The sequence below is a fragment of the Urocitellus parryii genome, chromosome 11, assembly GCF_045843805.1.
Source record: "Urocitellus parryii isolate mUroPar1 chromosome 11, mUroPar1.hap1, whole genome shotgun sequence".
NCBI classification, from domain to species: Eukaryota; Metazoa; Chordata; class Mammalia; order Rodentia; family Sciuridae; genus Urocitellus; species Urocitellus parryii.
Window position 1 is genome coordinate 99,069,950 of NC_135541.1, and position 24,969 is coordinate 99,094,918.

The window sequence follows — 24,969 nt, forward strand, 5'->3', positions numbered from 1 at the left end:
TACAAAGACAGCCTCAGTAACATAACAAGGCTACAATAAACTTAATGAGAGCCTGTCTCAAAATATAACATAAAAAGGAATGTGGATGTATCTCAGTGGTACGCACCTCTGGGTTCAATACTCAGCACCAAACCATACAAAACCAAGCAAATAACTCATAATTACTAGGGATTCCAGGGTACACAAATATGTAAAAATGTTGGTGACAATATAAATTTAAATAATATATTTTTATAAAAGTGTTAAGGTTCTTTAAAAGCCAAAAATAAAAATGCCACATAATCCATTAGTAATAATTTGGGGTAGCAGTGCAAAATCATACATGCCTGTACTCCCAGTGGCTTAGGAGAATAAGAGTTAGAAAACTAGGGACTTATTCTCAAGTTAAAGACCAGCCTCAAGAACTTGGCAAGGTCCTAAGAAACTCAGTAAAACCCTCTCTCAAAAATGAATAAATAAATAAAGTGTTGGAGACTGGGTATGTAGCACACTGGTAAAGTGCCCTGAGGTTAATCTCCAGTATTTAAATAAATAATAATTGTTAGTAAAAAAAATGCCATAAAATCCAGTAATAATAACTTTGGGTATATATGTAAAAAATTTGGAATCCTTTTTGCTAAATATATTGCCATACATCTATTTTTTATTGTACCTTTATTCACAGTATCTAATAAAAGAAAATAAATAAAGTACCTTTTAGATAGAAAGTATATCAGAAAATGCCTTCCAGCTGCAAAGCATCGAGAATTAGTCCATCCCTTCAGAAGCTACACACTTAAAATTCAAACTGGTCCCTAGAAGACAAGACTCAGAGAGTGGTGTTATCTAAATACTCCAAAAAATTTGGAATCTCTGGGAACCTTGTTTCAGATATTCTAAAACTCAGAACTAGGTCATATGGGAGGTCAGAATGAGAACACAAGACATAGTAAATTCTTTAATGGGGAATCTTAACTCAGACACTGACATAACCAAAAGCAGAGTTGCAGATAAAAAATAGATTCTGTTTCACTGATTTCTGGGTTATGGATTCAAATCAAATATATATTAGGAAAAAAGTTAAGGCTACTGGTTAAAATCTACATAAAACAGGTATTAAAAATGTACCAGGGGCTGGGTGTGTTAGTGCAAACCTGTAATCTCAGTTGCTGAAGAGGCTGAGGAAGAATTATCAAAATTTCAAAGCCAGCCTTAGCAGAATAGAGGTGCTAAGAAACACAGTGAGATTCTGTCTCTAAATAAAGTAAAAAAAAAAAAAAAATCCTGGGGATTTGTCTTAGTAGTCAAGTGTTCATGTGTTCAATCTCCAATATCCCCCATAAAAAATGTACCAGGGGGGCTGGGACTGGGGCTCAGTGGAGCTCACTTGTCTGGCACATATGAGGCACTGGAGTATAAGGTCTATCAACAACTTTATATATATAGTACCAAGATATTGACATGGACTTTGACCTAAATAGTGTGTACTTTAGCCCTTAAGATTGAAGTTGGTTGGGGCTGGGGATGTGGCTCAAGCAGTGGCAGCCCCACCTGACTTGTGTGCAGCCAGGGTTCCATCCTTAGCACCACATACAAACAAAGATGTTGTGTCCGCCCAAAACTGAAAAATAAATATTAAACTTATAAAAATTCTCTCTCTCTCTCTCACACACACACTCTCTCTTTAAAAAAAAAAAAAAGATTGAAGTTGGCCAGGCATGGTGGTGCATGCCTGTAATATCAGCTGTTTACAAGACTGAGACATAAGGATCATGAGTTCAAAACCAGTCTCATCAATGGTGAGGCATTAAGCAACTCAGTGAAACCCTGTCTCTAAGTAAAATACAAAATAGGGGTAGGGATGTGGCTCCGTGGTAGAGTGCCCCTGACTTCAATCCCTGGTCTCCCCGCCAAAAAAAATGGGGCTGAGTAAATAGCTCAGCTTATAGAGTGCTTGGCTTCTAAGCATGAGGCCCTGGGGTCAATCCCCAGTACAGAGAGAGAGAGAGAGAGAGAGAGAAAGAGAGAGATTGAAATTGCATGTAATTTAAATTCAAGTTAGTCCCACTTTTATTTTTTCCTGCCACACCAGAATAAAAGAGTTTCCTGAAATATTTGGAATGTTTGTGTGGGTTACTTATTTATTTATTTTTTATTTACTTATTTTTATGTGGTGCTGAGGATCGAACCCAGGACCTTGCACGTGGTAGGTGAGTGCTCTATCACTGAGCCACAACCCCAGATTGTCTGACCATAAATAAATAAACAAACAAATAAGTTAATAAATAAATAAACCCTCAATTGATGACCAGTTTTTAAAAATCCTTAATTGGGACACATAAAACACATTTAGGAGAGATTCATTCTTTTTAATGTCACCTAATTTTATTCTGCTTTCTTCTCATGTAAAAAATCTCAGAATGATAAATTAAAATCTTTTAAAAATGCCCTCCAGTTCTTGAAGAAAAACATTATAAATGATGCATACATTTGAAATAAAACATGGGAAAATGATTAATAATTCTGAAAGTGGAGTTTTGAAATTAACCAAAATTTCTCAGTTTGCAAATTGAATCTGGGCGCTTGTCTCATAAATTTTGAAGAAAAAAAATCTATTTAAGCACGAAGAAATAGAACACCCACCATGTGGTATGAGGAATAATACCAGAAAAAAAACTCATTTTTGTGTGCCATCTTAGAAGTTTACTGATGGTTTTGGGCAGAACAGGAAGCATAATGCATTTAGAATATGCTTTGGAAAAGGCATCCTGACTACCATATGGGTTCACTTTCATTCTTTCTATGACCCATCCTTTTTTCTTCAAATTCAATCAGGAATCACCCCTGGGACAAAGGACTTTGTTGAAGGTGTTCCCACAAGTGGGCTTCAAGGTCTTTTACATTTGAAATAGACCTTAATGGTGCTCATTAACATCTTTCAGTGTTTGACTGAGGCCCATTATCCACATTACTTGGTCATTTTACTATCTATTCTATTTTATACTTATTTTCTGTGAACAGAGAACCCTAGTTTTGGATATGTGAACAGAGAGCTAGAAAACTAGGGGTTTATTTTAAGACCTATGGAGAGCTAAACTGAAGTTCTGGATTTCAGATTTTTGTTTTGGATTTGAGATACAGCTTCTGCTACATTTAAAAATCTCAGGACTCATGAAGAGAATGAGTTAAAAGCCAGCATAATCAAAGTTGTGAGGCCCTAAGAAATTCAAAGGGACTCTGTCTCTAAATAAAAATATTAAAAAAGGGGTGGGAATGTGAATCTGTGGATGAACACCTCTGGGTTGAATTTCTGGTACCAAAAAGAAAACAAATAAACATAATAATAATAATAATAATAATAATAATAAACAAACAAACCCTCATGAGTAACAAGTCCTAGAATTAACAGCCTCTCTCATGCATGAATACAATAAATGGATTTGTAGTTCTCTCCTGGTAATTATCTCAGTCTTCACCATGCAATCTGGAGACATGCTGGACTGATGGCACATGGAAGCCCACAAAGGGCTTTAGAAAGAAGCTGAAAACACCATACAATTATGGAATAAAATGCCCAGGTTTTCAACTGCTGATCTAAGCCTCACTAGACTAGTCAGAGGGAGGTGAAGGCTAAGCTACCACAGAGAGACCCTCTGGCCACAAGACTCTGGAGAGGACCACGAGGAGTCCCTAGCCATGACTGCCAGTTTCCACCATTGCCACTCCTGTAAGCTTTAAGCCACCTTCCTACACAGTCTCAATAGAACAAGGCACACTTACCATTTCCTGACTCTCAGGGTTCTCAGCGTTCTCCCTGTGGTTTCTTTTCAGATTCTGCATAGCAGACACCTGGGCTCCGGATCCAGGACAGAAGCCTACAAAAAGATTTTAAAAATGGCGGGTTCCAGACACCAAGGGAACATTAGATTGTGGAAGCCCTCCCCTTCATCACTGGCTGCCTGAGGATTGGACAGTTCTCACCTAAGTGACTGATTGGTCAAGGCTTGAGGCCCTGCCTCCAACCTGAGCCAAGTGGGCACACAATCAAAGTCTGAATGACAGGCTGCTCCATTGTCATTGTTAACCGACTACAGATCAGGGCTGAGAATATAGCTTAGTCAGTAGAGTGCTTGTTTTGCTGATATAAGGCCATGGATTCAATCCCCTGCACTACACACACACACACACTCTCCCCAACCCCCCAAAAAAAGATTAAGTAAAGGACTTTGGGGACTAGGGTTATGGATCAGTGGTAGAGAACTTCCCTAGCATGCATGAGGTACTGGGTTGAACACGAAGCACCGCATTAAAAAGCCACCCAAGAGGGGGATGTGGCTCAAGCGGTAGCACACTCACCTGGCATGCGGGCGGCCCAGGTTCAATCCTCAGCACCACATACAAACAAAGAATTTGTGTCCACCAAAAACTAAAAATAAATATTTTAAAAAAGCCAACAAACAAACTACTAATGATACTGTGTCCATCTACAACAAAAAAATATTCAAGAAAAAAACAGACTTTGTATTGGACTTGTGCACCCTCACTACAGAACTAATAAACACTTTGTATAAATAATAAATACATATATGTCTTCAGACAATGTATAAAATTCTCCTGTGATGTCTTTTCAAGTAACTTATTTTACAGGTATGCTTCACAACCTGAAATCCTCCCCACCTCACTTCTTCTTCTTCTTCTTCTTCTTCTTCTTCTTATTATTATTATTATTAATATTATTATTATTATTAGAGGCCTGTTAATTGCATTAAATGCCTCTGTATGGGGTTCTTTTAAGGCAAAGTTTTCTTCTAATAATAGGACCTAGCCCAGAGACAAATGTATTGACACTTATAACTGTTTATAAAGTTAAAGCAATTTGTTAATAAATATGTACATATATTTTTATGAAAATGATATCACAATTACTTTAATATGTTTTTTAAATTTCTCTATTCTTTGTCTCATAAAAAAACAGTTTGAATTTTAAACTCTTCAGCAATGTTCTTATATCCCCGCCCCCAAAAATAGTGACTCACAAGTATAATTCAAATTATTGAGACTAATAAATTTTTGATCCTATATTTTAACTAGTGATGTCTAAAGATTTTCTTTTTATTTTCACCTTTAAATGAAGCATACTTTTATAGCTTTCTTGTTGTGTAACTGACCTTTAATATTCTGCAATTTTTCCCCCATTCTGATCACTTTGGACTATTGATGTTTTCATGGAGGGTATCTCAAAGTGGTCATGCACAAGGTAGGAAATGGATATAGTAAGATATAAGACTGGTGATTTCTGAGTATGTAGATTTTGCTATACAAAATAAGTATTGGTGGATGATATGGGTGTAGGGAGAAAAAGAGCAATGAAAAAAAGAAGAAAAACTTGAACAGTAGAGGGGTTCACATGCTACAAGTCTACAATAATAGTGTGAATATAGAGGGTAGTGTTCTTGGAAGTAGCAATAAAATTTGAGGGATAGAAAAAGGTAATTTTTTGCACAGTTCCCAAGTGAGAGAGCCAGGTGAATGGGTTCTGTGTTCAACTCTTCCCACCTAGGAGTGGAATTTATAGTTCATAGGGTATGTCTCAGTAAGTAGTAAAACACCATTTCTATGTACCTTTACACTTTTTCATGGCTACAAGCTGACTTTGAGAATTCCAGTCACATTACATCTTTGAACTTGTTCGCTATTCATTAATTATTTCATTCACTACATTATTTATTCGTTTTTTATTAATTCACTTTTTCTTTAGTGTCATTGTTTTTACATTGCTGGTGATTACATAATTGCATAAATATTCTGAATGTTGACTTTGGTTAAATATTGTTTTATGTATTTATTCATACATTTACTTTTCATTGAAATATTTTTCCTTTGCCAAGCCTGATTTATATTAGACCTCAATCTTCATTTATGAAGACTAGATAAAATCACATTATTCCAAATTACTCAAGGATTTATCATCTTTGTAGAACCCTAATCACCTGCTAAAGTTGACCCAGTCTGGGTCAACTAAAAGCTGTGTCAAAACTCCTCTTTTTTCTTATATACACTTTAATAAAGGATTTCTCTCTCACTTTTATATTTTGGAGAGTAGACTAACTTCTCTAGCAGTAGTTAATAACCTAGATGAGTTTTCCAACTAGCTCACTATTACTTTTAAATTATTTACATCCTTGACACTAACTGTGTCACTGATTACTTTTTTTAATTTTTGCAAGATCTCTCTCTCTCTCTCTCTCTCTCTCTCTCTCTCTCTCTCTCATATGACAAATTGAAATCAGATCTGCTTTTTTACTAAGAAGCACTCTCAGCCATTAATAAAATATTCTATTAATAAAAAGGGTTTTGCTGATTTTCTTAGAGCCTCACTAAGTTGCTGAGGCTGCCTGACTTTAATCTAATGTTATAGAAGTTTGATCTATCTATCTATCTATCTATCTATCTATATATATATATATATATATATATATATATATATATAGAGAGAGAGAGAGAGAGAGAGAGAGAGAGAGAGAGAGAAGTGTTCATTTGACTCTTTCTCTTGGGGACTGTGCCAGAGTTACCTTCTTCTTTCACTTCTATCTTATTTCTGCCTCCAAAGAAACTACCCTTTACCCTCATACTACCATTGATCCACCATTAGACTTTTTAAATCTGAACTCTTTAGCTGGTCATTCTTTCCCTCTTTCCTTCACAGCACTTTTTTCTCTACCCGTACCTATTCCACCAATACTTTTTCATGAATACTCACTACTACATACTCAGTATCCACCAATGTCACATCCTGATCCATCCCTGTTCTGCCTTTTCCATGGATAAATTTGAGATCCCCTCCACCCAGATATCAATAGTCCAGAGTAAGGTCAGGTAAGGGTGTTATATATGCAGGTTTTTGAAAGTCATTTACATAACAATAAGCCTATTAAAACTGGGATGTATTTTGTCTTAGGTTAAAAAAGAAAATCTATAGGCTGCACTGTTATACTGAATTGTTTAAAATTTCTTAATCTCAATAATTTGGAAAAAGAAATTTTATGAAAAGGAGAATAAAGAAAAGAACATAATACATAAAATTGACAAATTTGAAGACACACAAAGTGTACTTATCAAAGAGTGTCATATATCAGTGCTTTCAAAAGACAAATTAATTTGAAATAAATGTAGTTAATGTGAGATGTAGTAATCATTTATTAATTATATAAAATGGTAGTATACATGTATATGTGCAAAATGCATCTCATATAATTATGAGAATACATTGCAAAAAATAAACTCTACAGTATTTTTTAAAATTTTGCTGACAACACTATAAATACCTACATCTAGGTTTATGTATTACCAAATGTTCAGGATACATTTTATACTTCATAAAGTTTACAACTCACTAACAGACATTTTTTTTCAATTTTTAAAAGGAGTAGTATTTATTTTCAGTTAGAACATAATGCCATCATTTATCTTTAATTTTTAAATATTTTAAAATTATATATGACAACAGAATGCATTTCAATTCTTATTACACATATAGAGTACAATTTTTCATTTCTCTGGTTTTATACAAATTATATTTACATGAATTCACTTCTTTATACATATACTTTATATAACAATATACATCATATTCCACCATCATTTTTAACCCCATGATCCCTCCCCTCACCTCCCAACTTCCAAAAGGTCATTTTGATACACAATAATGTATGCTATAAAGTTATAGAAAAGAGTATATACCTTATAATAATATGAACAGATAAAGTTTTATAACTAATACATAGCATAATAATAATAATAATAATAATAATAATAATAATAAACTTGCCATTTAGACATTAATAAATTATACATCTAGCACTATTGACATCTTTTCCAAACAAATTGACATCTTTTCCAAAAACAGGGGGAGTTATTTGTGGGGGAAAATGGTATTCTATGCTTTCTTAATATCCAGAATAAATTATTTTCAGAAGTAATATATATTTCAATATAAAAATAAAATAGAACCAGGTTCCATGGCACACACCTTTAATCCCAATGGATTGTGAGGCTAAGGCAAGATAATCCTGAGTTTAAAGCCAGCCTCAGAAACATAGCAAGGCCCTAAGCAACTATGTGTGACCCAGTCTCTGTGTGCCCCTGATATAAATTTCCAGTAAGAAACAACAACAAAAATAATACAATGTATTGATGAGGACACAGAACAAATTATCATGAACTAAAGATGGAGTAGAAATTGCTGTTATTTCATCATGAAAACTGTATATGTATGTGTGTGTGTATATATATATATATATATATATATATATATATATATATATATATATATGAAATACTCCTCACCAAGCAGCTTAGACCTGTAGAAATTATAGTATGTGTGTACAATGACAGTGTACAAGTATGTGATAGCATAAGACTAGAGCTATACTTGTCAATACAGTAGAAATCTGCAGCCTAGGAGGAAAGACGAGGTGATTCAGAAAAATAAAAATAATAAAATTTGAGAAAAAATGGTTTCTGGAGCCCAGAAAGATTTTTGGTTTAATTAGAGTACAAAATACCACATAAGTATTATACTGAAGTTACATCTGTTAAATACATCACATGTATAATGGATTTCAAGGAAAATATGTGGAACTTATCACAAACTAAATAAAAATTTACAAAAGGACATAAAATAGCATGTGTATAAATAAAACTAATCATTACAAAGACAACTATTTAACTCAATTTAATATATAATATTTTCCAATCAAAATTTTTGCATGTTTTTCTTTAAATACAAGAGAGCTGGACCTGTTGGTGCACAATTGTAATCCCAGTACCTTGGGAGGTGTATTGTGAGCTCAAAGCCAGCGTCAGCAAAAGTGAGGCCCTAAGCAACTCAGTGAGATACTGTGTCTAAATGTCATACAAAATATGTTTGGGGATGTGGCTCAATTCCCCTGAGTTAATTCCAAGTACCAAATAAAAGAAAAGAAAAGAAGGGACCAAAAAAATTATCTTAGAAATAAAATATATGTAAAATACCCCAAAACCTTTAATAAAAAATAATATAGTTATTGTTATGAGACACATTTAATGTATATTATGAAACTATATTGCAATAATACAGACCAATATATCATAATATAAATCAAATCTGAAACCATATGTAGATCAATAGTATTGTTAAGAGCAATAGAAAGGCATATGTAAAACCGACCATATGAAAAATAACATTAGACGTGAATGAATAAAGCTATCCAACCTAAAGTTAGAATTGGGACATAGAGGCAAAGTTCACTGTTAGAGTGTGTGTGCAGAATGTGCAAGACAGTCAGTTCCAAACTTAGCAACACTATAAAAAGCAAATATTAACAGGGAATGATGTAGAAAATAAAGCAGAATATTAAATGAAACACTCTCCCTCCATCTATAGATAAATTTAAGGAAAAAACTACTGTATCTCTTTGGCAAAATCATGAATGAGTAGAGAGATTTAGATACACTGGATATTAGTCCAGTCTTAAGAAATGTACCACATTTGGGACAAAATTCTCAATTAACATCATCACCTCTAGTGAACAGAAATGTGAGAGAGGGGCTGAGGATGTAGCTCAGTTTTTAGAGTGCTTGCCTTGTATGCACAAGGCCCTGGGTTCAATCTCTAGCACCACAAAAAAAAAAGAAAAAAAAGAAGGAAATATGAAAGAAATGATACAAAAAATGGTGATATCTAGGAGCCATAAAATTTTTTCACAAGTGTTTCATCAGCTGTGACCAAGACACAAAAATACCCAAATATCAAAGCTGTCAATTTATCTCAAAAAAATCTGCCAGCATATTTTCTCAATTGCTGTTGCTGTCAGATGAAGTTCACTCTAGCTTGTATTATAGGTGAAATAGGGAGGAATCCAGTAAACTACTCTTAGCTTGAGTAAAATTTTAGCATTCCTGAATCCTGCCCCAACCCTGATACACTAGTAATAAAGGCCAGAACTACCAATTCCTCCTAGAAAAAGTTTTTTTTTTTTTTTTGTGGGTGTGTGTATGTCTGTATTGAATGTTTCACATGTAACATATTTCGTTTATGTTACTATGTCCCTGATAACACTAGTGATAATGCCAGAACTACCAATTGCTCCTAGAAAGTTTTTTTGTGTGTGTGGATGTGTGTGTCAATGTGTGTACTGAATATCTCAACTTTAAGATATTTTATTTACCTTACTATGTCCTGAAGTTCCAAACTCTAGAACAAAAGGTGATTGAGCTTATGTAAATCTCTGTAGATTTCAAACAAATAAATTTACATTCTTTTCCCAGCACTTTTATGAACTATGATACCAGACAGCTGTTCAGAAAGGAGCTTAGAAAACAATGATCCCTGTTTATTCCAACAAGTCTTTACAGAATAGTCCTACATTGGGTACTTCATATAAACTTTCCTCAGGGATAAAATGCATCAATCAAAGAGATTTTCTGTAACCTGGGCAGTGTTGTTTAAAAGGTTATTATACTAATCTGAAAGAGGTAGGTGTGGTGGCAAATATACTAGAGGCTGGAGAGGCAAGTCAGGAGGATTGTGATTTGAAAGACAGCCTTAACAACAGAGAAAGGCTACAAGCAACTTATTGAGATATTAATGATATATCACCTGTCTCAAAAAAAAAAAGGACTGGAGACATAACTCAGTGGTAAGCACCCACAGAGTTCAATTCCTAGCACCAAACTGTCGCGACCCCTCGCCAGCAAGGGAAAAAACGACACAGGATTCTTCCTCCAGCAGTTTACTCATAATGAAAAGACAGGAACAAGAGAAGAAAGCGCGCGCAAGAGAGCGGTGGGTCTGCCCTAGCTTAAGTACCCAGCCTTGCCAATGAACCAGCACCACGTGGAAGAGTCTAATAGGTACAGCGCAGCGGAAGCAGGCCAGAGCCCAGCCCACAGCCCAACAAGGAGGAAGCCAGCGCCATTTTCAGGGTGCGGTCGTTGGCTCCCAACACCAAACCACACCAAATTAAACAAATATCTGAAATATAGTAGGGACTCCAGAGTATAGGTGTATATGCATAGATAAAAATTTGGGTTACAATATAAAGTTTTGAAAAAAAAAAATTCATGGTTCTTTTTTTTTAAAGAGAGAGAGAGAGAGAGAGAGAGAGAGAGAATTTTAGTATTTATTTATTCATTTTAGTTTTCGGCAGACACAACATCTTTATTTGTGCATGGTGCTGAGGATAAAACCCAGTGCCACACGAATGCCAGGCAAGTGCACTACCGCTTGAGCCACATTCCCAGCCCCTATCATGGTTCTTAAGACCTCAAAATAAAAATGCCATATAATCCACTAATAATTTTTTTTGAAGCAGGGTATCATTGTGAATGTCTGTACTCTCAGTGGCTTGGGAGGATGAAACAGGAGGAACTTAAATGCAAGACCAGCCTCAGAAACTTGGCAATGGCTTAAGTGACTCAGTGATATCCTGTCTTATTAAAAAAATAGGGATGTAACACAGTGGTAAAGTGCCTAAATAAGTAAAAATAAATAACAATAACAATTCTTGGTTTAAAAATGCCCTATAGGGCTGGGGATGTGGCTCAGGTGGTAGCGCGCTCGCCTGGCATGCGTGCGCCCCGGGTTCGAGCCTCAGCACCACATACAAGCAAAGATGTTGTGTCTGCCGAGAACTGAAAAATAAATATTAAAAAAAGAATTCTCTCTCTCTCTCTCTCTCTCTCTCTCTCTCTCTCTCTCTCTCTCTCTCTTCTCTCTCTCTCTCTCTCTCTCTCTCTCTCTCTCTCTCTCTCTCTCTCCCTCTCCTCTTTCTTTAAAAAAAATGTCCTATAACCCAGTAATTATAACTCTGGATAAATATCTACAGAAATTGGAACACTTTTGTTAAAGGTATTACTTCACTTCCATTTTTATTGTAGGTTTATTCACAGTATGTAATAAAAGGAATCAAATGAAGTGCCTTTTAGATGAAAGGTATTGATGAAAAGGTTTCTTCCAGCAGCAGATCATCCATCTACTTGCCTTAAAGGCTGCATACTTATAATTCAAACTGCTCCCTAAAAGGCAAGACTCAGATATGGATTCTTCTGAGTACTCCAAGAAATTTTGGTACCTCTGGACAAATTCTGTAAGACTTTTCCAAAACTAAGGAATGGGTAAATTTTGGAGTTTGGAATGTGGACAACATACAGTAAATTCCTCAAGGGGGAATCTTAATTCAGACACTGTGATAAGGTGTCTGGTCTGGGGAAGAAAGAGGAAGTAAAATCAGAGTTTGAGATAAAACTAGACTTTGCTTCACTGATTTCTAGGTTATTGATTTAATCCAAACAGATATTGGAAAAGGCTAAAGCTACTAATTAAAATTTATGTAAAACAGTTATTTAAAAAGTACCAGGAAAGAGCTGAAGGTGTGGCTCAGTGGTACAGTGCTTGCCTAGCATATATGAGGCCATGAGCTTAATTTTCAGTGCCCCATATAAATAAATTAAATATAAATAAATATTTTAAAAATACCAGGTAAGGATTTAGGGTTGTTGCTCAGTAGTAGAGTGCTTGGCTAGTATGCATGAGGCAGTCTGTTTGATACTGGACCCACATTAATAATAATAATAATAATAATAATATTTTGTTCATCTACAACTAAGAAAAAAATTATTTTAAACAAGTACAACAGTGCTATGGCCTGTAACCTTCTAATTATCTGTGTTCTAATTAAGCCCTTGCAATTGAACTTTCTTGTTATTTAAATCAAAGTCCAGTTCCACTTTTATTTCCTGCCACACCAGGACAAAGGAGTTTGCTCGAATATTAGGAATGCTTCTAAATGTCACTTTAATAAAGTTGTTTTACATATTTAAAAACTCAGTTGAAAGCAAACTTGGTGGCACAGGCCATAACCCCTGTGGCACAGAAGAATTATAAATGGGTATCATGAGTTCAAAGCTACCATCAACAAAAGCAAGGCACTAAGCAACTAAGTGAGACCCTCTCTCTAAATAAATACAAAAAAGGACTGGGGATGTATCTCAGTGCCCCTGAGTTAAATACCTGGTACAAAAAAAAAGAAGAAGAAAAAAGAAAAAAAATCAATTGAGAACAAATGCATTAAAGAAACAACAACAACAACAAAAAAACACCTTAATTTTGGACAAATTAACTACACTATTGTGAGGATGGCCTAAAAAAACTCCATTTTAAAAACTTCAGTTTGAAACATGCAGTCTCACCAGGCATGCCTAAAGAAGCCCTGCAGTATTGCCCTCAGACGTAAACAAATCACTTCCCCTCACCTTGATAAACAGAGTGAGGCCTCTGGCAGGTTGTCCTCACCTAATAAGAGGGAAGGGTGAAAAGACCAACGTGCAGACCACCAGACCAGATGTTTCTGCCCTGGAGTAAATGATGTCATGCAAAAATCTGGTGGTAACTAACAAGGATTGAGAAAAGGGTAAAAAAGCTGCAAAATTTAGTATAAAGCGTAGAGCAAATGAACAGATGTTCAGCCAGCTCAATAAAAATGCACTTGAGCTGGGGAGGCTGATGAGGACTTGAAATGACATCTTATCACTTTTAATTATTTGTATTATCCTCACCACTCTTAAACTCTACAGCCACACCTTAGTGAGAGGGGGAAAGGTAAAAGATTATGTGATGTTCTTCTTATGTGATGAAAACTTAATTTCAGTGGGGAGAAACCCAATGGAGAAAATAAAACTAAGAGGCAAGATCTCCCACACACCCCAAATATATACTTTTATGAATAAAAATTTTATCAAAATTACTTTAAAATTTCATTTAACTTTTGTGCTGTTTGGTCTTATGAGAAAGTAAATTTTATTTTAAACTTCTAAGTAATGTCCTAAGGCATTAATATTTTCCCAGAGGGAAAAACAATATAATGCATTATTATAATTTAAAAATTTCTAGTATTCATAATAAAAATTAAGAAGGACAGCTTAAATAAATTTAATAACTTAAACCACTATACCAAAATATTATTATTTTTGAAAATATAAATTGACTAATAAATAGATGTATTTTACAAGCTACATCCTAAAATTCACTCTTGACCTCTCAGGGATATCTATGTTCACCACAGCTATATTCCATGTTTGAGATCTATAAATACCCTGACCTCAGCAAGGTGAAAAAAAAAAATGGACAACTCAGTTCTTTGTCATAGATTGTGGAATAAACATACCAAACAACATTCTCTCAGGGCCAAAGAACAGAAGAGACTCTGCACTTTGAGAGAGAAGCCATCTACAACTCAGAAGTGTACAAAAGTGGAAACTGTTTCTCACAGGATTCTGGGCACAGATCCATTTTCATTTTAGATATCATACTTTAATCAAAAGAGATTGGTATCACTGGAGAGAAGACTCTAGGTCATCAGATCATCAGTAACCCAGAAACTAGAGTCTAAACATTTTTAAAAAATTATTTTGCAGTTTTGTCTTTAGCCTAATGCAGGGTTGTGATTTCAATTTTCTTCTTTAGTATGGGGTACTCTGAGAATATCATCAAACACTAAAGGCATAGAAGTGTACACGTATTTCCATATAATTCAATAAAGCCTGTCAAGAGATTAAAGTTTAGGGGCTGGGGATGTGGCTCAAGCGGTAGCATGCTTGCCTGGCATGCGTGCGGCCCGGGTTCTATCCTCAGCACTACATGCAAACAAAGATGTTGTGTCCGCCAAAAACTAAAAAATAAATATTAAAATTCTCTCTCTCTCTCTCCCTCTCTCTCATTCTATCTTAAAAAAAGAGAGAGATTAAAGTTTAAATTTAAATTAATAAAAATTTAACCATTACCTATAAGGCACAATATGTTTTTCACATAACTTCTGTTCCACATGTGATTGAATCCTGGCATTCAGCCCATGTTTAGTGAATTAGATATCTTTCACTGAATAAGAAGAAACCATATAAAATTATTGTCTCAAGTGTGGGCTTATCATCAATTAAGCCTGGGTTCATATGGAATCTTTTTACTGCATTAGGTGATAGTTGGTAAGGTTACTGAACTTCAGAGGGAGATATGGTTGCCAAAAAAAGCACCCTTCTTCTCAGAATCAAATAAATTAAGGTGGGCTCATTCTCATGGAGGTGACAGTGTTATGAAAGTAAAAACAAAGTATTCAAAGTGTTTCCTGACTAATACACTTTCATAGTCACAGATTTACATAAGTCACACACAAAAAAATAAGAGCTCAGATCCAAAATTTGGGAAATATACTCTGCACTTTGGCTACAAGAGGAGTAAAAAGACATTGTCAACTTTATGTGTACAGATAGGGCTAAAGAATTGCTAATATGTTCGCACTTGGTATCATTCTGCTTTTTGTAATGGATGAGGTGTACATAGCTGTTCAGTGTGAAAGAATATTTGAAAGGTCTCCTGAATATTAAGCAACTTTACTGGAATTCAGGATCAATTCTCTGTGACCCCAAAGCCACAACTCACATCCTCTAGACTACATGAATTATCAATCTTTCATTATTGTCTTAGAAGTTAGACAGTGGCACAAAAAAGCAGAATACTTTTTTGTACCAAGGACTGGACTCAGATCACTTTATCACAAATCACATCTCCAGCCCATTTGTTTTTAAAGACATGCCAAGTTCTCACTAAGATGCTTAAGGCCCCACTGAGTTGCTGAGTCTAGCCTTGAACTTAAAATCCTTCTTCCTCTTGAGTCACCGAAATTACAGACATGCATTACAATATTGGCTCTTGTTTCCTGGTTTATGAATAGGCAAAATTGAAATGATAAGCAGAGAAACAGCTGTTATAATCACCCCTTTATTAATTCTGGCTTAATTCCTAAGGTTTAAATATTGAAACTCATATTTCAATGTATACTGAAGGTAACATTATCTATTATAGTCAACAGTCTGTTGATCTCCATTTTATCCAGACAATTTTTTACTGCCAGGGCTGGGGATGTGGCTCAAGCGGTAGCGCGCTCGCCTAGCATGCGTGCTGCCAGGGTTCGATCCTCAGCACCACATACAAACGAAGATGTTGTATCCGCCGAGAACTAAGAAAAAATAAATAAATGTTAAAATTCTCTCTCTGTCCCCTTCTCTCTCTCATTCTCTCTTAAAAAAAATTACTGCCTAACTTGGATTTAATTTGAGAATATTACTCAATATGTTTGAACTTCTGGTTTTTCTTCTGGCATTATTAGGATACTAGGTTCAGACCATACAGCCTATGGAAAATTATGGTGTGGTTATAGCTAAAGATAAGACTATATGATAAATAAAATTTTATACTCATGAGGATGAGGTATTTTCTTTATTTTTATGTAACCTTGGTGAATAAGATACAGAGTACACAGCCAAACCTTAAATCATACAAAGCAGGCTCTAACTCTAGTAAATAAAGAAAAATATCAAATACAAAAAGTTGTGTTGCAAAATCACATAGCAGTTGGTTTGTTATCAGCATCACAGGAATGGGTTTCTGCCATATAATAATATCAGTATGACTTCAATACATATGATATCTTTAGATGTAGCCACACAGCAGTTGATCAATGATAAGTTGAAAGAATGATGAGCTTGTTTAGATACCATCTGGAGATGGCTTTTAGTAATCCTAGACATGGGGATTGTGTTCTAATCATATCACAATACAGCATATTTTTTGAGACCTGTGGATGCAGAGCTCTTACCTCCTTGCCAATAGATCATTGCAGAAGATTTCAGGTGTGTAGATTTTTTGATGATGAAACCTATAAGGGTGGATCATTGGAAAGGCCAAACACGGCTATAGCTACTCTGTTGTTGATGCTTCCAACAGGTTACTGTTATTATTATGATGATGATGATTATTAATATTATTATCATTTATTTAAGTAATGAATACCTTGATTAAGTGTATACATTCATTGTCATAAACATTTTCTTCTGAGCATGTGTTCACTATGTAAAATATTGATCATGCACCTTTGTTTTCTGGCCTATATATGAAAGGGCCTATGGAATGATGCAGGATTCTGAGGGCTGAATGCTCTGGGCTACCTGGGAGCTGTTGTTACCTCTGCATAAGCATGACTACACTGCCAACTCTTCCTCACATCTCTTAATTGCTAGAGACCAAAATTTTACATCCTGGGTCTCAAAACCCACACAGCAAGTCACATAGTCTTTAGGATATTTGCAGGTGAGTGATATCTCAGTCCTGATAGATTAAGGGAGATTTTTATGGGAGTAGTGGCAACTATGGACATGAAGAAGCATACAACACTTTGTTGCCTTAGTCCAATTACAGTGAACTCCTGTGGAGAGCTGTGACATAATGGGATGAGTTCCTTGTAAACAGAAATAAGGATGCTGACTGCACTGTGTGGAAACATAAACCTTGGAAGTTGAACTATCAATGAATTGCTGAAGCCCAGGCCCCAGCCCCTGGCCAAAGAAAAAAGTGGCAGCAGTGGCATAGATGATATGGAGAAGTAGTCAAATGAGTCATGAGCAGATGCTCTGATCATGGGATGAATGGTTTCTGTAGATCTGACAGCAAAAACTGATGCAAGTGTATGAGAGACTACCAGAATGAGAAATTGCAAGATAATCAGAAGTATAGGAATCCAAAGTATATCCAGTAGAGTAAGATCTCTGTATTTTGAAAATACCCATCAACCTTCTCCATTGTGATGATTGAGTCTGGGGAGAAGAAGAAGGATAAAGGCCTTCAAGTCCAGTCAATGGATGATGCATAAAATGAAACAACAGCAGCCAATGGCTCCAGTGAACTACTGGCATGGCCAGCCCAGGTATCCAAGTTTACCCCATTTTACCTGTTAAGCAGAACTGGTGGAATTAAAAAATAATTTACCCAGGTGGCAAGAGAGCAATATTATTATTTTTTGTCTGTAAGAATTAGAGATAAACAGCATTCTGTGTTGCACCTTAAGAGTGGAGAGGTTAGCATTGCTCCTTACAGTAGAAGTTGTAAAATGTTCAATGCCATGAGGCATTTAAGGACAAAAAAAGACCAAGTATGTTAGTACCTGGCCAGGCTTCCAGAGGGCAGTATTTTTAGCAAGTAACCAAGGTCATAAACACTCATATTCAATCTATGTACTCAAGGTCAAAAATATTTGTTTGTGAGCATGCTCTTACATCAGTAAAATGTTGTTGATATGCCTTCTTTGTCTGACCTGCATTAAAAAAAAGTTCTATTTAATAATTTGGGGGGCTGAGGGATAGAAGCTAGAGTTTGGTTATGGGCTATTGCTGCCTTCCAAAGTAGCATGCCTATCATCCCCAAAGTTCCTCACACCTTCATTCAACTGCTTGAGCCCCAAACCTTGCTTTTTTGATATAAGCCCCTGCACAACAGCCACAGATGTGAAATCATTTTTAATTTGAGACTATCACAAATCCTCTGCTTTATGCAAGGAGTATTGTGTTGTTTTGTAGACATACTCCCAGATAAAATTCATATAGTGGAGATTTAGTATATTATTTATTTTAGATTACACATATGGCCTTAATATTGTCTCACCATCACTTTTTTTAATGTAGTGTTTCATATTCTCCATTTACAAAACTTTTGTGATACAGATACAGTCCTTTTGTTGCAGTTTCCATAGCATCCTGCATTTTCATTATGACTGAAATGAAATATGGCTGTTTTCAAATTTCTCCTGATAAGAAATTTAAAAAATATTGCTTGTTCTTGATTTTTCAATTCAATTTTCAGCAATTTCCCAAGTTTATTTTAAATCCTTGCTATAAGCTTTAGACGTTTTTCTCAAATGTATTATCCCCATTGAATAAAAAAGTTCATCAGATGTAAAAATTTTGGTTTTCTTTTTTTTATTCTTTCTTTTCTTTTTTTAAGGGGAGAAGAATGAATACTTAACCCAGGGTAGTTCTGCTAAACCCCCATATCATCAGGCTTTTTAAATTGTATTTTATTTTGAGTTTTCACACAAAGTCTTGCTTAGTTTCTTAGGGCCCTCTCATACTATTTAGGCTGAATTTGAAATTGTGATTCTTCTGCTTAAGTCTCCCAAAATTATTAAGATTGCTGATATGAGGCACATATGTGTGTAACCACCCTCCCCTTTTTTAATAAATGCCACTACTTAAAAATGTCACTACTTAAAAATAATGATGAATCATGGCTTCTGAAGGAGTTAAGTTTTGCCTTTGTGTGAGGCATATTTTGATCTTGATATGTACTTAAAAATTGTGGGCACACAACAAAGCATCTTTGTAAGATCCTGTTCAAAATAAAAAAGAAAAGAAAAGAAAAGAAAAAAAAATTGAGGATATAGCTCAGGAATATTAATTCTCTCAGTTTAATCACCAGCACTACACTCATATAAACACACACACACACACACACACACACACACACACACACACAGTACTTGTGGGATTTAGAAAATATTTTTTGACACTGAACAGCTGTATTAACCTCATCTATTACAAAAGGCAGAATTAGTGACATAATATCAATAGTCTTTTAGCCTTATCTGTGTATAGAAATTTGGTAATGTGATTTTACTCCTACTCTGGCCAAATGCAGAATGCATTCTACAAACTTTGGGTCAGGGCTCTTCTTTTTTTATGGCTTTTATAAAGTTGTGGCTATGAAAGAGTACTAGTCAGGTACCTCGTCAGGAAATATTTTTTAATGTTTTTGCTTTTGCTTTTAGAACACTGTCTCCTCAATGAGAACAAGCTCACATAAATTTATTAGATTCTGAGATATCATGTGAAGAAGATTCAGGGTGCTTTTTTTTTTTGGCAGCCAGATCACCCTCTGAAGTTCAGTAATCTTAACAGCTAAACATATGCAGCAAAAATATTGCAGATGAATGCAGTTCAATCCAAATGTGAACTAGTAAGTTTTAGAGTGACTTCTTATACAGTTATAGACAACAATATACCCACTGGAGGGAAAAATGTCAGGTTTTAATCATATGTGGTACAGTGAATATCTGGAAAACAGCAGATATCTTATAAGCAGTATTTTAATTTATTTTATTTAAGTTTATATTCCCAGCCCTGATCTTTACTCTTTTAACAATGAAAATGGGGCTGGGGATGTGGCTCAAGCGGTAGCGCGCTCGAGTAGCATGCATGCGGCCCGGGTTCCATCCTCAGCACCACATACAAAACTAAGATGTTGTGTCCACCAAATACTTAAAAAAATAAAAATAAAACAATGAAAATGGACCAGCTTGCCTTTTGTACTTGATTCTGGGCCCACTCGGCTTAGGTTTGAGTCAGTGCCTGAAGACTTGTCCAATCAGTCTCTTAGGTGCCATTCTTTTAATCATTTTGTAGGCTTTCTGTCATGGATCAGGAGCCTAAATTTCTGTGCTAAGAAGAAGCTGAAAACATGGGGCTCGGGATGTGGCTCAAGCGGTATCGCGCTCCCCTGCCATGCGTGCGGCCCGGGTTCGATCCTCAGCACCACATACAAGACAAAGATGTTGTGTCCGCTGATAACTAAAAAAATAAATATTAAAGAAAAAAAAGAAGAAGCTGAAAACAAATCACAGGGAGAACTCTGAAAACCCTGAAAGCAAGAAAATGATAAGTGTGCCTTGTTATCTTGAGACTGGATAAGTAGGTTGTTTGAAGTGGCAATGGCAGAAAATGAAAATTGTGGCTAGGGACTTGTTGTGAGGGGGCAACAATTGTAATATATGCAGTACAGGAGAGAAATAAAGAATTTCCATGCACTTCTGCCCCTTTCAATACTTTATTCATTCAATTACTCAACATAATTTCACTCTATAGGTTCTTAATCAAGAAAACAACAATTCTTAATGCTAGGTACTGAAATAGACATAATCCATTAAGAGCTAACAATTATAAATTAATTTTAAGCACTGCAAGGCACATGTAATAATGACAGGCTAATTACAGACATTCCCTCTGCATGCTAAGTTCAAAAGTCTCAAGCCTTAGGCTTTATGTCCAGCATATGCAAACTCACTCAGACCAGGGTGATCAGGACAAAAACCAAGGCAGGGCTTTCCTGGTGTGGAGCAGATGACTGGTTGAGGAGAGGATGATAGGGAGAAGTTGCAGCTCTCACCAGGGTCCAGACAAGGGCATAGAGTTGGAGAGTGGTGAGTATTATGCAGAGGATCAGGAAATGAAGACAGCTAATGGGATGTCAGGTCCTCATCAGGCTATCCATCTCAAGTGCTTCTTTGTTTTGGCTGGCTGAATCCCTGTTCATTAGCTCCATTATTTACATAAAATATTGGGCTTTTTGACCCCCCTTGCAATCTTCTTCAGCTACTACCAGGTTTCTCTTTATCATTTACCCTGGGGTCAGAAACATCTTGTCTGGTGGTCTCCACCCTGATATTTTTTTTCCTTTCTCTCTTATCAGGCTAGGAGATCCTGCCAGGGGCTTCACTCTATTTATCAGGTTGAGGGGAAATAACTTGTTTGAGGCCATACTGGAGTGCTCTGTGTGTGTGTGCCTGGTGAGACTGCAGGTTTGAAACTAGAATTTTTAAAATAGAGTTGTGTAGGCTCAGGCCTAAGGCCATCTTCACAGGACTCCTCAGAGGGTCTCTGTGGCAGATAAACCTCCATCCCCCACCCTTACTAGTCTAGTGAAGCTTAGATCAGCAGTTAAAAACCTGGGTATTTTGTTCCATATTTGTATGGTGTTTTCAGCTTGTCTCTAAAGCCCTTTGTGGGCATCCATGTGCCATGAGTCCAGCATGTTCCCACATTGTGTGGTGAATACTGGAATAATTATCTGAAGAGAACCCCAACTTCATTTGTTGTTTCCATGCACAAGAGAGATTGTACTTTTAGAGCTTGTTATGGAGGTTTTTTTTTGTGTGTGTGTGTGTGTTTTGTTTTCTTTTTGGTACCAGGAATTCAACCCAGGGGTGTTCAGCCACTGAATCACTTCCCCAGCCCTTTTTAAATATTTTTATATGGAGACAGGGTCCCTTTGCGTTTCTTAGGGCCTCATTAAGTTGCTGCTGCTGGATTTTAACTCAATGCTCCTCATGACTCCTGAGCTTTTTTAATGGAGGGGAAGCAGTATCACAAATTCAGAACAACAATATAAATTCCAGAACTTCAGCTTAGCTCTTCCTAGGCCTGAGACTAAACCTCTAGTTTTCTAGCTCTCTTCACATATTCAAATCTAGGGTTCTTTTTTCATAGTGAATTAGTATAAAATAGAAAGGATAGTAAAATTACAGTGTAATCAGGATAATGAACCTCATTCTAACACAGCTGGAGGCTAACTGGAAGATATGTTAATGAGCACAATTAAGGCCTATTTCAAATGTAAAAAAAAACCTTAATGCCCACTTTTGGAAACACCTTCTACAAAGTCCTTTGTCCCATGACCACACACAAGAGACTTACTCCATGCAATTGGCAAAAGGGGATTTATTGGGGATCCATTCCAGCACGCTGGGACTCTGTGCCCACTCAAGAAGGGAGCGCAGCTCAGAGCCCAGAGCAAAGGTCAAGCAGAGCTTAAGTACACTTTTTGGGGAGGGCGGGAGTCTTTGCATACATCAGAACAAATCATCATGAGGCGCGGGGAAATTGAACAACAACTCTGAGATGTGATTGGCACATTCATTGGCGGGAACTGGCCGGGCGGTGGTGATTGGTCATTCGTAAGCGGGTTACACATTCAAACTGATTGGTTTGGGCCCTGTGAGGAACTGCACAGGGCCCTAGGCTAAATGGCCAGTAGGGTGTTGTCTTAACTATCTCAGGAATCTGGGTGTAACAGAGGAATTTAATAATACCTAATCTTTTACATTCAAGCTTTCCAGCTTAGAAACTTTACCCTTTCATTGGTGAAGTTGCAAGAGGAAAGATGGGTCACGGAAAAGATGAAAATGAACTCATATGGTAGTCAGGATGTCTTTTCTAAAACCTATTTTAAATAAAATTTTTCCATGTCTGCTGAAAAACATCTGTAAACTTTTAAGATGGCACACAAAAATGAGTTTGTCTGGTATCAATCCCCATCCCACATGGTGGGAGTTCTATTTTGGCTTGCTTAAATAAATAGATTTTATTCTTCAAAATTTGTGAGACAAGCACCCAGATGCAATTGGCAAAGTGAGAAATTTTGTTTCATCTCAAAACTCCACTTTCAACAATATCAATGACTATTTTCCCATATTTCCTTTCATTTTCCTTCAAGAACTAGAGAGCATTTTTAAAAGATTTGATTTATCATCTGGGTAGGAATGGCGGAAAAAGCTCCATAAACTCTACAAGCAGGACTGTAGAGGCCTGTCACAGAAGAGAAGGGGGAAGGGAGAAGAAGAGAGAGGGAAGCGGGAAGAGAGGGGGAGGGGGATGGGGAGAGGGAGAAGGAGAGGGTGTTGATATTTATGAGCTCAACATGGCTGAGGAGGAGCAGCGGGGAGTGGGCTCTTACTTCTTTATTGGCTGAGAGTTCACGCCACTTTGGGGATTTGGAGGTGTGCCATTAAAAGTTCGTGCCATTCAGTGTCATGGACCTGAGCTCCTGGAAGAGAAACGCTCCAGGCACCATCTTTATTTTTAAGAGAGAGAGAGAGAGAGAGAGAGAGAGAGAGAGAGAGAGAGAGAGAATTTTTTTTAATTTTTATTTTTTTTAGTTTTCAGCGGACACAACATCTTTGTTTGTAGGTGGTGCTGAGGATGGAACCTGGGCTGCACACATGCCAGGTGAGTGCTCTACCACTTGAGCCACATTCTCAGCCCCTCCAGGTACCATCTTTACCAACAATCCGAGCTTTTTACATATGAATAAAGCAGAATAAAATTAGGTGACATTAAAAAGAATTAATCTCTTCTAAATGAGGTAGTGTAGTTTATGTGTCCCAATAAAGGTCCTCAATTCATATTTTCATATGTAAGACCTTTTTATTAAAATGGCCCTGAACCATAGAAACATTCCAAAGATTTCAGTAAACACCTTTCTCTGGTGTGGCAGGAAAATAAAAGTGGGACTAACTTGAATTCAAACTACATGAAAGATCAATCTCTCTCTTTCTTTCCTTTTTTTTTTTTTTTGTGGTACTGGGAATTAAACCCAGGGCCTCATGCTTAGAAGGCAAGCACTCTACCAGCTGAGCTATATCCCCAGTCCCATATTTTGGGAGGCAAAACCAGGGATTGAAGTCATGGGCACTCTACCACTGAGCCACATCCCTAACCTTGTTTTTTTTATTTTTACTTAAAGAAAGGTTTTCACTGAGTTGCTTAGCTTCTCACCATTGCTGAGACTGACTTCAAATTCAGGATCCTCCTATCTCAGCCTCTGAAGCAGCTGAGATTACAAGCATGAACCACAATGCATGGCCAACTTCCATCTCAAAAACTAAAGTACACAGCAAATTAGGTCACAGGCTGTCAACAAATAGGTACCCTATTAAAAAAACTATTTTTTAGTTGTTGATAGACCTTTATTTTATTTACTTATATGTAGTGCTGAGAATTAAGCCAAGTGCCAGACAAGTTAGCTACCACTGAGCTCTAGCCCTAGCGCCCTGGTACATTTTTTTTTTTTTTATGGTGGATACTAGAGATTGAACTTAGGAACACTGGACTACTGAGACTCAGTCTCAGGGTTATCTTTTACTTCATTTAGACATGAGGTTGTTAGGGTCTCCCTGTCTGGAAATGTGCTGTTCCTGGCCAACGCACCAAATGTAAGAGGGGTCCGGCGGAGCGTCGGAGGGAGAGACCACACAAGAGACTTACTCCATACAATTGGCAAAAGGGGATTTATTGGGGATCCATTCCAGCGCACTGAGGCCCCGTGCTCACTCAAGAAGGAAGAGCAGCCCGGAGCCCCGAGCTGAGGTCAAGCAGAGCTTAAGTACACTTTCTGGAGAGGGCGGTGGGCTTTGCATACATCAGAACAAATCATCATGAGGCACGGGAAAATTGAACAACAACTCTGAGACGTGATTGGCACATTCATTGGCAGGAACAGGTCGGGCGGGGGTGATT

General features: G+C 36.6%; 1 non-coding gene across 1 annotated transcript; it reads right to left on the reverse strand.

The window, feature by feature from the left end:
• Positions 1-24,025: 24,025 nt before the first annotated feature.
• Positions 24,026-24,099, reverse strand: Trnar-ucu (transfer RNA arginine (anticodon UCU)). Its single transcript has one exon. It is a non-coding gene; the product is annotated as a tRNA-Arg (tRNA).
• Positions 24,100-24,969: the final 870 nt, after the last annotated feature.